Source organism: Cyprinodon tularosa, unplaced genomic scaffold (assembly GCF_016077235.1).
Source record: "Cyprinodon tularosa strain WSP-4 unplaced genomic scaffold, ASM1607723v1 ctg40, whole genome shotgun sequence".
Lineage (NCBI taxonomy): Eukaryota > Metazoa > Chordata > Actinopteri > Cyprinodontiformes > Cyprinodontidae > Cyprinodon > Cyprinodon tularosa.
Window position 1 is genome coordinate 3531585 of NW_024039119.1, and position 15159 is coordinate 3546743.

Sequence of the window (15159 nt, forward strand, 5' to 3'; positions counted from 1 at the left end):
GTAAAAGGGTCACAGCGTTCTAACGCACCTCGCTCTTCTAGCGGGCCCATTATCACGAGTCTTTTTCCCCAATGGCGGTCATACAAACAAAACAAGCCGGTAAGATACCAAACAGGAAATACGCATAGTGTAGAGCGGATGTATATTAGCCCAATCAGAAACCTCCTGTCTGCTGTTACCTACATTTTTGGAATGGTGCAGCAGAGTGTCTGCGGAGGGGAATGGCATATCTGCATTAACTACAACAGATCCTCAGATCTTCTGCCGTGGTTCCCCAGTTCTAGAGGCTGACACGGCCAGCATACTGGTCCCAGTTCAGTTTTTTTCTCTGCCCGTTTTTTCGCACAGCCACAGAATGCCGACACACCTAACCATTTGTTGTCCTGGTGATTCGTCCCTGAATGCAGAACAGCAGGATCCCAAACTGAGTCACAGATAGGCAGAAGTAACGCTGAAAGCGACCGTCATTCAGACGTTGTTGCTTGAGGGGGTGATGGTGGTATCCCCCCCATGCTGGTTCCCTCTCTGGTAATCTGGTTAAGCCAGGAATACCGCCAGTTTTTTTTTTTTTGCTTTCTAAAGTAAAGACTTCCAGTCGCTTTTTAAACCCGTGTCTGCCATGCTGGGTTGACACCAACGACCAGCATGCTCCATGATGTACGAGGCTTTGACTCGCTGTGTGAATCCCTGTGGCATGCAAAATGCCAGGCAAATATCAAGAAAAGAGCTGATGAAACAGGCAAAATTTTCTCAGGTATCCCGTTTGGTGAGAACGCACCTTTGACAACTTTTTTTCCAAATAGCCTTTTTAACCAAAAGCTAAACTAACCAAACAATCTTTATTAGTAGTAGTATTATATTTATATCCCTATTACCTTCCTTTATATTGTTTTTTAAAAGTAAGAACTCCTCTTTGTACGTCTTTATTCCTCTAATTTTTCCTGCATAACTGAGATCATTTATATCAGAAATGTTGTGATTTTTCTGTTGAGAAACAGATATACAGTAATCCTAGGGTTCAAGATTTAAAAAACACATATGGCCTCCAAGCACAGAAAAATCAGAGCATTGGTTGGCTGCCATTGGATGTTTAGATATATACCAGCTTAAAAATTTTTTTCTTCCTGTGGAGCTAAATCAATGAGTAAAACCTGTAAAAAAAATCAGAGTGTGACTAAGACTCACCTTATAATGAGAAAAGGACCTTTAACATTAATTCCAGCTACAGAATGAAGGCTGTTTATCTGTTAAGTTGGCCTAGTTAAAGTACAGAGTCAATTTGAACACTTTAATGTTGTTGTACTTTGTTAGTATGGAGTGAGTTCTGTTCCATTATTGTTACAAGCTAACAACATCGTGTTTAAATAGAATAATTTTTTTTTATCACATTTTGCAAATAGAAATTTTATAAAATGCAATCCAGAAATAAAACTTTAGATTTTTTCTTTTCTATATTTTTTCTACATTTCTTTTCAAAGTTGTATTTTTCACATAAAATTGTAATTTTCGTTTTTAGAAATTTTTGTTTTTCAGATTGATTTTTTTTCAAATTGCGTTCAACAAATCTTAATCTCTTCACTTTATGCAAATACAAATGCTTGCTTTTTATGCCGAATAAAAAGGTTATCATGTTCGTGCTGAACAATTGAAATGCAACTTTATGCTCCTCACTACAGTGGATAGAAGTGAAGATGATGCAATCTGTGAACTTGATCTAAAAAATACAAAATTTGAAACAAAAAAAATTAAAATATTGAATTTTTACAAAAATATTAAAGATTAATAAAATTTGTTTTTTGTTTTTTTGAAAAAACAAAATATAAGAAAACAGCAAACTAACCCTCAACTCTTTTTTTATTGAAACATTTTTCAAAGTTCAATTTAAAAAAATGTTTCCATTTACAAAAAATGTTATTTTACTGCAAAAGCAATGGAAGAAAATTCACTTGAAATTGTTATTCTGTCACATAGAACAAATTTTAGTTTCTAGATGTAAACAAATCGCAGAAAGATTTCTAGTCTCAGCTTGTAGGTTTGCAGTCCTTTTCACGCTTTGCAGTAAACCCCCTCATATGCAAGAACACCAGCCTTGTTCCGACTCTTTTTTTTTTAGGCCTGTAGTTAAAAATCGCTTTTAGACTGAACTATACCAACCTTCTTTGTCATTGTCTGACTCATAATTTGGTTTTATTGTTTCATCAAGCTCCACAGCGATGAAAGAAAAAAAAAAAACAAGACAATATTTGTTCTTTTTTTTTTTTTTCACCACTTCTGAGCGGTCAGATAACCATTATCCAGGGAGCTGCAGGGTCTGTTTTTAAGCCACCTAATTTGGTTGGTAGGCATTCAGCTCCCAGCTTTACTCACTCTCACACACACACACACACCTGCTCTGTTTCAGAACAACATCATCACCCCCAGGTTAACCATGACTTTAGCCGGATCAGACATGATACTGTTGTTTATGATTCATTCTGAGTGCACTCCTCTCACCAAGGTGTCACTGCACATCAAAGACACACGGCCGATAAACAGCACTGACTAACCCAAAGTCAGGTTCTATTTATAAAAGTCATTCTTTGGAGCCTTTAATTTATTACACCACAATGTTTTTATGTTGGATTTTTTTTTTCTAATTCTATTGTTTACAAGTTAAACAGTAAATGTGAATGTTTTAAATTTGACTTTTATAGATTTCAATCAAAGTAGAATTTTTAGCAACTTTAATATTTGTAAATGAATCAGGTTCTTTGTTTTATTTAAAATGTTGATCAAATGAGCATCAATTGCATAATGCAAAGATTGATGTGGGGGAAAAAACACTCCTTTGTTTGCTGTATTTTATTGCTTTAAATAAAGTTTAAATTTGTGTTCATATTCTTAGACAATCTTATACTTCTCTAAAAATAGTCAGTCAATAGACAGGAAGGATCTTCTGTAGAGGTCTGTCTTCTGTCGGATCTGGATATGCCTCTCACTGAACACACTTTGTTGCTGTTTAAAACTAATCGGAAGAGGATGCTCACTGTTTTCCATAATGTTCTTCACTTTATGAAGAATTCTTCTTTGTAAAATAATCTCCAGAGGTTCTAGAGGAGTTCCTAGAACAGAGCTAACCTGATTAATTAGCTTGTTGACCTTTTTTTTAAGTCATTAGCTCTGGTACTGTTATCCCAGCAGAGGATGGAAGAGGAAATATTACACTCTTTACAACAACCTTATAGAAGACATCTTGGTTCACGGCATCTTGCTGCCTAGCTGAAGGACCTAAGCTTCCTTGGGAAGTCCAGTCTGCTCTGTCCCTTCTTGTAGACAGCTTCACAGTTATTTCTCCAGTTTGTTGTCCAAGTGAACACCAAGGTATGTATACTCCTCAACCACCTCATCTTCTTCTCCCATGATGTTAAGAAGTTTCAACTTATTTCTGTTTCTTCTGAAATATACAATTATCTTCATTGTTTTGTTGACATTGAGGATCATATGATTGTTTCCAATGACATCCAATGACAGCAGAGTCATCCAAGTATTACTGCAGATGGTAGGACTCTGTCTGGAACTGGAAGTCAGAGGTGTACAGAGTAAAAAGGAATGGAGAGAGTACCATCCCATGTGGTGCTCCTGTGCTGATGACAACTTGATTAGACAGTTGACCCTTCAGTCTGACAAACTGTGGTCTGTTTGTCAGGTAGTCTTTGATCCAGGTGTTTGCTGAAGCCTCTACTTGAGTCTTTTAAAGTCTTTCAAAAAGTAAATCAGGCTGAATTGTGTTAAATGCCCTGGAGAAATCAAAGAACATGATCCTCACAGTGCCCTGCCTTGTCTAAATGACAGTGGGTTTGTTGAAGCAGGTGTATGATGGCATCTTTAACTCCAACTCTAGTGCAATAAATAAACTGCAGGGGTCTTGATATCTGCTTGTTTGTTTGTTGAGGTGAACCAACAGAAGTCTCTCCAGGACCTTCTTGATGTGGGATGTCAGAGCAACAGGTCTATAGTCACTTGGCTGAGTCTTATTTGGAACTGGAACAAAGCAGGAGGTCTTCCACGTGACTTGAACTGTCTCCAGGGTCAGACTAAGGCTGAAGAGGTGCAATGAAAACCTTCTCCTCTGCACCTTCAGGACTCTGGGGCTATCATATATGCATTGGTCTTTGCCATAGAGGGAGTGAAGAATATGGGAAACAAGAATGATGTCCATATTTGTTTTTTAAAGTAACACCATGGCTCTAACATGCGTCATATTATCAACATGCTTCAAAAACACACACGTATATGGAAAACAAAGAACACTGTTAAGGATTATGCTACAAAATGTATGTTCCATATCTCAAGTTTCTACTCAGCTACAAGACTTTTTTAGTCAACCCAAATTCTAAATTACACATTCTGTCATATTACATTTTAGTGATGAAAAGCTTCCCTTTAAAAATCCAATCTAAACAAACGGCAGTTGTTATTTTCCTTTAGTCTTTTCTCTGGGCTGCTCAGTTCAGCAGTGGGTAGCACTGCTGCCTTGCAGCAAGAAGGTTCCGGGTTCGATTCCTGGCCCTGGGCCTTTCTGCATGGAGTTTGCATGTTCTCCCTGAGCATGTGTGGGTTCTCTCAGGGAACTCCAGCCTAAGAGGACTGTTAGGTTGATTGGCTTCTCTAAATTCATCTTAGGTGAATGGTTGTTTGTCTCTGTGTTGCCCTGCAATAGACTGGCGACCTGTCCAGGGTGTACCCGTCTCTTGCCCATAGACAGCTGGAGATAGGCACCAGCACCCCTCGCAACCCTGCTTGAGATAAGCATGACGGAAATTGGATGGATACTCTTTTCTCCGCTGTCAGGGATGTGCAGTGTTTTTGCGGTTGGTTGGTTTTTGGGACCCCAGGTTTTTCACCACCATTGGATCAAGATATTGGAATCAATCTGCTGCTGTATATCAGGAACTGGCTACCAGTAATTATTCTCTCATTGTAGTAAACAAAGTATATTTAACCGAACTCCGTTTCTTTAGTTGAAGTGAACCTTTATGCTTTCTCCTTCCAAGGAAACCTCTGATTTGAGAGTAAATTCTTCCTTACTTTATGTCCCTGGATCTCAGGTCACATTACCTCCTGGAGTAACCTGTCCCATCGCTGATATCCCAACAACCGCTGCCATCAAAATAACTGGTCATTGATATTATTGTCTCACAATAAACGATTTCTGAGATCATTTGTGCATCTGGGTCAGGCTTTGTCTTTATTTCACTTTTCACCAGTTGATCTTTAAGCACCATGTCCTGAATTTGTTTTTGTTTGTTTGTTTTATTGGGACAGAGGAAGCATCCTGAGGCACAGGGGAGTGGCGGCCTAGTGGTTAAGGCTAGAGCTTGGAATCCTGAGGTTCTGGGTTTGGGCCCCACTCCCACAGACTGACATTCTGGTTTCCTGAGAAAAGTCCCCTAACCCCCGATTGCTCCCTGAGCGCTGCAAAATGGCAGCCCATTGCTCCTCAAGGGGATGAGTTAAATCCAGAGTGGATTTCGTTGTTCTGTACTTGTGACAGTGTAATGACAATAAAAAGCTTAAAAAAAAACAAAAAAAAAACAAGCCTAAGTGAAACCTCCAGGGTTCTGGATCCTCTTTTCTTCATTCACCCTGCAGATTTTCAGATTTTTGTTTTGGAGATAGAAAACCAGGTGGTTTTGTATGTTTGGTCAACCATTTAAGCTCATTTGCATGTTTTCTAAGCCAAAACAAGGTTTTGTTTTTGATCCACTCTGTAAAGCCTCGAACTCAACGCTAATTCAGACATTTTGAATTGTAAATGCTTCCTGGATGGGAAGCAAAATGTCTTTAAACTTGGAAACTAAGTCCAGTGGATTGTTTTTCAACTTTTTGGGAAAAATCAGATTCTTGTTCAGTTCCATTTGATTAAAATCACTTTATTTTTTCTGAAGGAAAATTTAATTTTCTAATATTTTTTTTTTTCAAGGGGTTGTTATAGGTGTTAGGTGCTGTCTTGCAGCAGATCAGGGTAAACCTCTGACTGAAGACACTTTGTTGTCCTACAGTCTGTTAAAGTGGATGCTCTGGCTGGTCCTTAATGTTCTTCATTTTGTGTAGATTGCTCCCACAACAGGGCTGGACTTTCTGAAGATTTATTTACTTTGAAAGATTCCAATCAAAAAGTTTAACTTACAGACTCCTTTAATACAATATGGGTTTGGGATTATTTAAAAAAAACTTTTCCATATTTCTGTCTTATTCTGGTAAAGATTTTAGTCAAATTTTAGTCATACCAATTTCTGTATTGCTGATGTTCTTTTTACACATCTTTAACCTGCTTGTCCTTTTATTAGAAACTACTGTAGCAATCAAACTGTTTTTCATGACTGCGTGGTCTCATCTCACCACAAGATGGAGCTAAACAGTCACGAGGAGATCAATTCTATTTTATGTAAGATGCTCTTTTAACAACAGATTCTCATTATGCCCACTCATAAGATGTTTGGCTATTTACTCTAAGAAATGTTCGGTATATGTGTGTGAACTGCATGCAGAACAGATCCTTACCTTAAAAAATGTAATGTTTTTAAAAAGAAATGTTCTTTTTTCCTTTGGGGAAATTAAATTACATTGCATTTACTCAACCTCAAGCCAAACTCTCTTAATCTTTCCCTCCATGGCAACAACAACGTGCAGGGAGACAAAGGATGCAAAGTAACCTGTTGATATCATGTTATAAAAACATGATATAAATGACAGTGAAAAGTGTTTTAATGGTTTTTAATGCAATGTCAAAGAGGAAAATGATTCAAATGGCCCATTAATTGTATCCGAATTAAATCTGAATACTGTGGGTGAACCTGAGCTTCAATTCTGTTTTCCATCTCCGTCCACGTTCACATGCTTCCCCCCTCCACACCTTCCCACGCGCCCACTCATAAGTCAGCTTCTCAACAGCCTGTTGCTATTAGATACAGCTGAGCTTGTCACCATAGCAGCAAATGCTCCATCATTTTTTCCCCATCTGTTCTACTGATGCCTACTTTCACGTACACAGCCGATCAGCAGAGGGGTGGGAGGGTTGTCCTTGAGTTGCTGAGTCTTCTCAGGTCCAGCTGGGTGTGTGTGTGTGTGTGTGTGTGTGTGTGTGTGTGTGTGTGTGTGTGTGTGTGTGTGTGTGTGTGTGTGTGTGTGTCCACATGTCCTGACAGAAGACAGGATGCATGCATGCTTATTGGTATGCATGTCCTATCATCACTTTAGATGCCTTATTTATGATGTTAAAACTACCACCAGAGAACACAACATTTTCCACATAATCTTTAAAAACATTTTAAAAAGCCTCTGTTCACAGCAGACATTCAGACTCTGAATATCACTTGTTGTGCTGACATGAGGAGATTGAACCTCCAGACGTGACTTGAATGCTCACGTAGTGTGCAGATGTCCCATGAGGCTGACGTCAGATTAACAGAAAACACACTGAGATGGAGAGGTAGTGGTGGTGGGGGAACGGGGTTAAGGAGAAGAAGCAGGAGACATGAGAATGAGAAAAGGGAGATGTGGGGATAGTCAAAGCTGATTCTCTGAGGCCAGTGAAAGCAACCCCCCCATACACACACACACTCACAGGTTGCCATGGAGACCTGCTCTCGCTACCCTCTCCTCTGCGAGCTACCACTTATCCTTGCTGCCTTTCAGTCAGCAGGACATGTGGGTGTGTGTGCTTTTGTGTGTTGGCCCTTCAGGGAATTACAAAATGATAGGGTGAATATTTAGGGAGCCGCGTTTGCAGTCTCTTTAGTTCGGTTATCTAACTTTTCTTTTCCTTTATGTTTTTCTTATATTAATTTACATTTTTTGTTTCCATCATCCATGGAAACATCTCCACAGGACATGTTTACATGTAGATTCAATCTACTGTTGTTGGTTTGTGTAAACACAAAATAGATGAGTACAGGCACAGTCAGAAAGTGCTGATGTTTTTTAAATGATTTAAGCTACAGATCCTCAGAAAAGTTATAGAATGTTTACTCATGCATCGGAAACTTTATGATTACTAGTCCTAATCAAAGGATAAGGAACAGAATATCAGGATTGCTAGCATTGAAAAGAAGAGTACATGATTATTGAGCCATTTTCTGAAACTGTGCTATTTATTTTTGCTGATTTTTTAAAAATTATTTTCATTATTTCCTTTCTCTTTTACTGCCGTTCACTGGGAACTCGCCCGCTATTGGACACAAAAGTCAACAGTCAGTTTTTCATAACACCAATGAACTAATATTCTGTTTTGCCACCTTACCTTATCATATTAGTTTTGGACTCTGAGAATCAATGTACATACTGATATTTAACATAAACATGGGGTTAGGAGGATTGTTTTGCTTTTGTGATCACCAGCTCCTCCAACCAATCCTTCATGCATCCCACAAACATCCAAAACACCCCCACAGTACATGAAGTCCTGCCCCCCACTGTGTTTGGAAAGAAAACACTTAACCCCCAGGAATCCTGTGTTTAGTGACTCACAAAAGGCTAAGTGGACCCGTTGGCTGACATCAGAACCAAATTGCTGCAAAACAAGCAGCTTAATACATTTGTCTTTGAGTTACAGGACTTTCCGATGGCTGAAGGAGGCTGCTGGTGTGAAGTTCCCTGATGTTTGACACCATCCATCCATCATCCTCTGCTTATCCAGGGTTGGGTCTCAGGGGTAGCAGCTTCAGCAGGGAAGCCCAAACGTCCCTCTCCCCAGCCACTTGAGCCAGTTCCTCTGGGGGAATCCCAAGATGTTCCCAGGCCAGCCGAGAAACATAGTCCCCCCAGCATGTCTTGGGTCTCTCTCTGTGTCTCGTCCTTGTGGAACGTGCCCGGAACACCTTACCAGGGAGGCGTCCAGGAGGAATCCTAACCAGATGAATGAGCCACCTTAACTGGCTTCTCTCAATGTGGAGGAGCCGCCATTTTACTCAGAAACCTCCCGGATGACTGAGCTCCTCACCCTATCTCTAAGCGAAAGCCCAGACACACTACGAACAAAATTAATTTCGGCCGCTTGTATCCTGGATCTTTTTCTTTCTGTCATGAGCCAAAGATCATGACCATAGATGAGGGTAGAAAGATAGATCAACCTGTAAATCGAGAATTTTGCATTTTGACTCAGCTTTCTCTCCACCACAACAGACTGGTACAGCGCCTGCTTCACAACAGACGGCGCACCAATCCCCCTATCGATCTCCCACTCCATCTTCCCCTCATTCGTGAACAAGACCACAAGATACTTTAACTCCTCCACTAGGGGCAGTATATCTTCCCCAACACAGAGAAGGCCCTCTACCCTTTTCCAGCTCTAGACTATGGTCTCGGATTTAGAGGCACTGATCCTCATCCCAACTGCTTTACACTCGGCTGCGAACTGCTCTAGTGAGAGCTGTAGATCAATGATGAAGCCAATAGAACTACGTCATCCAAGAATAATGAATAATAATCCTAAGGCCACCAAAATCGATCCCTTCAACACTTTGCTTGTGCCTTGAAATTCTGTCCATAAAAGTTATGAACAGAAGAAGAGACAAAGGGTAACCTTGGCAGAGTCCAACTCTCACAAGTCTAACTTACTCCCGGCAATGCAGACCAGGCTCTGACACTGGTCATACAGAGACCTAACAGCCCTTATCAAAAGCCCTGTTACTCCATACTCCCAGATTACCTGCCACAGGATCCCCCGAGGGACAAGGTCGAAAGCCTTGTCAAGATCCACAGAACACATGAAGATTGGTTTAGCAAACTCCCATGCACCCTCAGGATCCTGCTGAGGGTGCAGAGCTGATCGAGTGTTCCAAGGCAAGGATGAAAACCACACCAGTAGTGTTGTTACTGCACTTCTTCCCCCTCCAGAGATGCCAGATTGTGGACCAGAATCACTTAGAAGCAGTATGGAAGTCTTATCCATGGACTCTCCGATCTTTTACTACGCCAGAGTTTTTGCCTCAGTGAATAACTGAGCCACGTGTTGCTTTGACTGCCTGTACACATCAGCCAATCAAGCCCGATAGGACTCCTTCTTCTGCAGCTTCCCTATCCGCTGGTGTCCACCAGTGTTTTCGAGGGTTGGTGCCGCTAGATGCACATGATAACCTTTTAGCCACAGCTCCAACTACAGTAGCCGCCTCAACAATAGTCTCGGATCATGGTCCACTCAGACAATCTCCCCCATCTCCCTCGGAATGTTTTCAAAACTCTCCTGGAAGTGAAAGTCAAGGCTCCATCTCACTGGGTACTCTGCCAGATGTTCTCAGCAAACCATCACAATACATTTGGGCCTACCAGGTCTGACCAGTGTCCCCCCCAACTATTGGAGCCAGCTCACCACCAGGTAGTGATAGGTGGAGCGCTCCGCCCCTCTCTTCACCCGAGTGTCCAAGACATGTGGTCACAGGTCAGATGAAACAACAACGAAGTCAATTATTGAACTATGGTGTAGGGTGTCCTGGTGCCAAGAGCACATATGGACATCCTTATGCTGTGTCACCTGGAACAAAAAAATCCCTGATGTGTGGCCATGCTTAGCTACTAACACTGGATATGTGATAGAGCTTGTAGTAGAGTTTTTGGGAGAGTTTCTAAGTAAATAATTAGTTTTTTTGATGATTTTTGTAATTTTATGTGATTAATGTTAGGTAAAGACATGTTAACAGAGTGAACAGCAGGGTACGCCATGCTTACATGTTTTAAGATAGGTGTGTTTTAAGGTGAAGATTCTCAGTCATCCATGTCATTCCAAAAAGTCAAAAAAACAATCAACTGGACTTGGTTTCCAAGTTTGATAAATGTCTTGCTTCTCATCCACGGAATTTTTTTGAATTTGCCATTTCAAAAATGTATTTTGATGTGCATGTTCTCATGTCAACTAAGTCCTCATTCACCAGTAACACAGAGGTTGAGGCTGCCTTTCGAGAGCTGAAACAGAGGTTCAAAGCCCCCATCTTGGTGCATCCCAATCCGCTTAAACAATTCACCCTCGAGATTGACGTTTCAGACACAGGGGTCGTGCCGTCCTCTCCCAACACTCAGATGACGACAGGCTCCACCTATGTGCCTTCTTCTCCCGCCGTCTGTCACCAGCTGAGCAAAATTATGATGTGGGACACAGGGAACTACTTGCCATCAAATTACTGCTGGAGGAGAAGCATCAATTGCTGAAGGGGACGGAAGAGCCCATAATAATTTCGACAGACCACAAGAACTTGCCTAGCTTCAGAGTGCCAAACGTCTGAATCACAGAAAAGACCATTGTTAATTGTTTTTCACGAGGTTCAATTTGTCTATCTCCTACAGAGCTGGTTCAAAAAAACTAAGCCCAACGCCCTCTCTCGACTCTACTCGCCCATCGACACCAATGAAGAACCTGCCCCATCCTCCTGCTCACCTGCACCTTCGGAGCCCTCCACTGGGAGGTGGGGAACCTCATCTTTGAGGCATCCTGCCTCCAGCCCAGTCCAGGAAACTGCCCTCCTAATAAGTTTTATGTGCCCAACTCTGTCTGTTCCCAGGTGATTCATTGGTGCAACACTGCCAAGTTCTCTGCTCACTCCGGGATCCATCCACTGGCCTTTCTCTCCTGCTTGTTCTGGTGGCCGTCCCTCCAAAGGGGATGTCCGTCAGTACGTCCTAGCATCCCCCACATGTGTCTAGTCGCAGGCCTCCTTCAACCCCTTCCCGAGCCCCTGGTCACACATTGCCCTGGACTTTGTCAATGGGTTACACCCCTCTCAAGGCATGACAAACAAACTCACGACAACTGATCGACAACCTCACGGCCTGTCACCTAGTTCCTAGAAAATGTTGAAATGTGAAATAATTTTAGGAAATGTTAAATATTATCTGCTGACAAAAAAGTAAAAGGTTAAAATTATGTCCTGACTAAAACTAGACTAAAATGTTGACGGTTTTTGTTGACTAAAACTAAACGAATGAAATTATGTTATCTTGGACTAAAAGAAAGACTAAAATGCTCAACTTATAGTCGACTAAAACTAGACTAAATAAAAATGGGATGATGTTGACTAAATGTGACAAAATTTAACAAGTGATGCTGAAACTGGACTAAAACTGAAACAAAATTTAAAAATGGCTGATAAAATTAACACTACATGCCTGCCAGTAGGTCTGGCTCTCCTCCCGCAGCTTCCCTTCAAGATCTTCACCCCGCAAACTGGCTCCCCCTTTCACTGGTCCCTACACCATTGTGTCAGTTATAAGTCCCACTGCAGTCTGTCTTCGACTCTCCATTTGTCTAAAATCAAGCCCGTTCTCTCCAGCTCCTTGTTCCCTCCAACCAACCCTGATCCAGCGGATCTTGGCCTCCCGTTGACGTGGTCAGGCTGGCAGTACTTCGTCGATTGGGAGGGTTGGGGTTCGGAAGATCGGATCTAGGTGACCGGTCCATTACTGATCCCTTCCTCATTAACTCACGTTTACCCCATTTACACTACCCTTGAAAAACCGTGCCGTGACCGGTCCCAGCTCAATAACTGGGATAACTTATCATGTGTAAATGGAAAGCAAACTGAACTGAACCGAGCTAGACACAACCGAACCGAGCTAACTGCAGACCAGTTCCAGAGGTGAGCTTAGGTTTTTTCCTTCCTCATCTTCTTCTTCTTGGCAAACAACTTTTGGTGCATTACAGCCACCAACTGCTTGATTTCCTCCTTCAATACTGGCAGTAATACCGCAGATCGTCACTAGGAGGCGAGGAATCTAGGAACCGAGATAGCGTGATGTGTAAACGGTCGTCAGAACCAAGCTCGGTCTGGTTAACTGATCCGAGCTCGGACCGGTCTCGGCATGGATCGGTTTTTCAAGGGTAGTGTAAATGGGGTAATTGTTTGATAGAAAAATAGTTAACCCAGATGTAAAATGAGCACTCAGGTATATTGTAGTTACACTTTCTGATAGATCCTTAAATTTTTTAAAAGGGCTGCAGAGTTGCAACATGGCATCCACACTGTTTTTTATTTGTTTTCACACTGTGAAGAAGCTTCATTATATCAGTGATTCAACACCAGTACTCAGGCATATTTTAATTGCCCCCAAAGCAGTGGGCTCCGTTTCATTTCACGTAGAGAACAGTTTCTTCCCCACTGCAATGCGTCTGCTGGATGGTGGGCCATCCACTCCATCGCCTGTATTACTTATCTGTTTGCACAAATGTAAAAAGTTTACTCATATAACTTTTCTATATTTGCACCATTTGATTTTCTGTTTATTGTTGTGATATTAAAACCACAATAATATCCTAATCCTGTCTAATGTATATTTTTTAGTGTTATGAAGTGTTTCTGTTGGGATCTGGAGGTCCCATTATGACAGTTTCTGATCATATACCCTTGAAGATAAGTGTTTGACTAATGCAACATAGGAGTCATCCAATATATTTAATGAATGTCACATTGTTGCTTAAACGTTAAGAAGCAGATGTTATAGATTTCTTTTTAATAAACGAAAGTAAAGATAAAACATAAAATTATCTGCAGCTTTTTACAGACTCTTTGTTCAACAGATCTACTGTAAAGTAGAAACTACTTGTTGCTGTTGCTGCAAAGTAGTTGTCCAACTTCCTTTCTGTTTTATGATGTTTTGGCCAGATACATGGCTAAAAAATGAAGCACTTTAAACTGATTGACTTTGTAGCCTGCATGATTAATCACATGCCAGTACCAGTCCTTGCCAACATCCATTAGTAATACCTGTTTTATTTTGTCGGGTGTCTCAGTAGGCTGTTGTTGCAGCTGCACGTTGAACCTCTGCTGTCAGATGGTTTTGTTGGCATTTTTATGGAAATAAGTCTACTTCATCATCAGCAGTTTTGTGTTGTTTCACACCTGTCACTTCACAGAAGTGGGACTTTAATGAGTTCCTGCTTACATGCTTGGGATAAAACATTGCATTTGTTGTAGAGAACCTTTTTCAAGACCTTTCTGCAGAAATTAGCTTTTATAAATTCTACAGTGACCTGCTTTAAGCTCAGGTTAATCTTTTTATATTATGTAACACCAAAGAAGAAAAACGTGTTTCCTATACTTTCTTTAGATGTACTGTAGTTGCACCAATTAAAACTATCTTCTCTTCAGTTTCAGGCTCTAATATTAATATTTTTCCAAATGTGCCGCTCTTACATCACATTCCCTATTCCTGCTTGTGGTGCGTTTAAGCAAGCAGGCAGCCACGTTCCAGGTGAACTACTTCAGGGTCATGATAAACTACCATTTTCAGGGTCTGTTTCATGGTCCTGAAGCAACACAGAGACACACAAAAACGCACAACCATGCAAACACACCCAAGGACAAATTAGACAATTCAATTAAAATAACAGTCATGTTTTTATTTTTGTTCAGTCATGTTTGCGACGCATCGCTACACTTAGTTGGGAAGATTTTTAGCCACCTTTCCCACAGTGAGAGACTAAAGGGCATCAACCAGACAGTTTCGTTCAATGGTTATTGTGTTTTGTACTAAATGGTGTTTTTGCATTAATTACTTTCTAAAAAAAGGAATCTGTATAATCATGCTATGGGCTTTTACGTCATTTTTCATGAGCTCAAACAATGTTTTATGAACTTGAGTACTTTCCTGAATTGCTACTTATTGCCTTAACTGAATCAGACATATGTTGAAGTACAGTAGGGCTACTTTTACTTGAGTACAACTTTCTGGTTGTCTATCCACCTCTGATCAGATGTTGTTGTAACCCCTTTAGGGATTTACTTAAGATGTTGATGTTGTTAGGCAGGGTGTCTTATAAAAACTCTGGACAAACTCAGTGTCATGATGGGTTCACTAAAAGCGACCCAAGAATGCAGAACACCACTGACGGACACAAGGATGAAAGTTCAACAGTTTATTTATGCACAAGCACACAGAATATACTGGTTCTGGTTCGGGGCCTGGATTCTGGTTCACCGGAGTCTGCGTGAGAGACAGTTCAGTTAGCGTTGCCAACAGAGGTTTGATTTCCTGAAGTTTACTGATTGTACCTTGAGGGTTCTTGAGGTTAGCTTTGGGAGAGTCTCTGTTGGTTCTGGAGAAGAGTTCATCAGCAGAGTCCGTTTGCTGCTTCAGCGTCTCACGTCTTACATGAGCAGACCTTGGCTTTGGGTTTCCCAGCTCTAGTCCAGA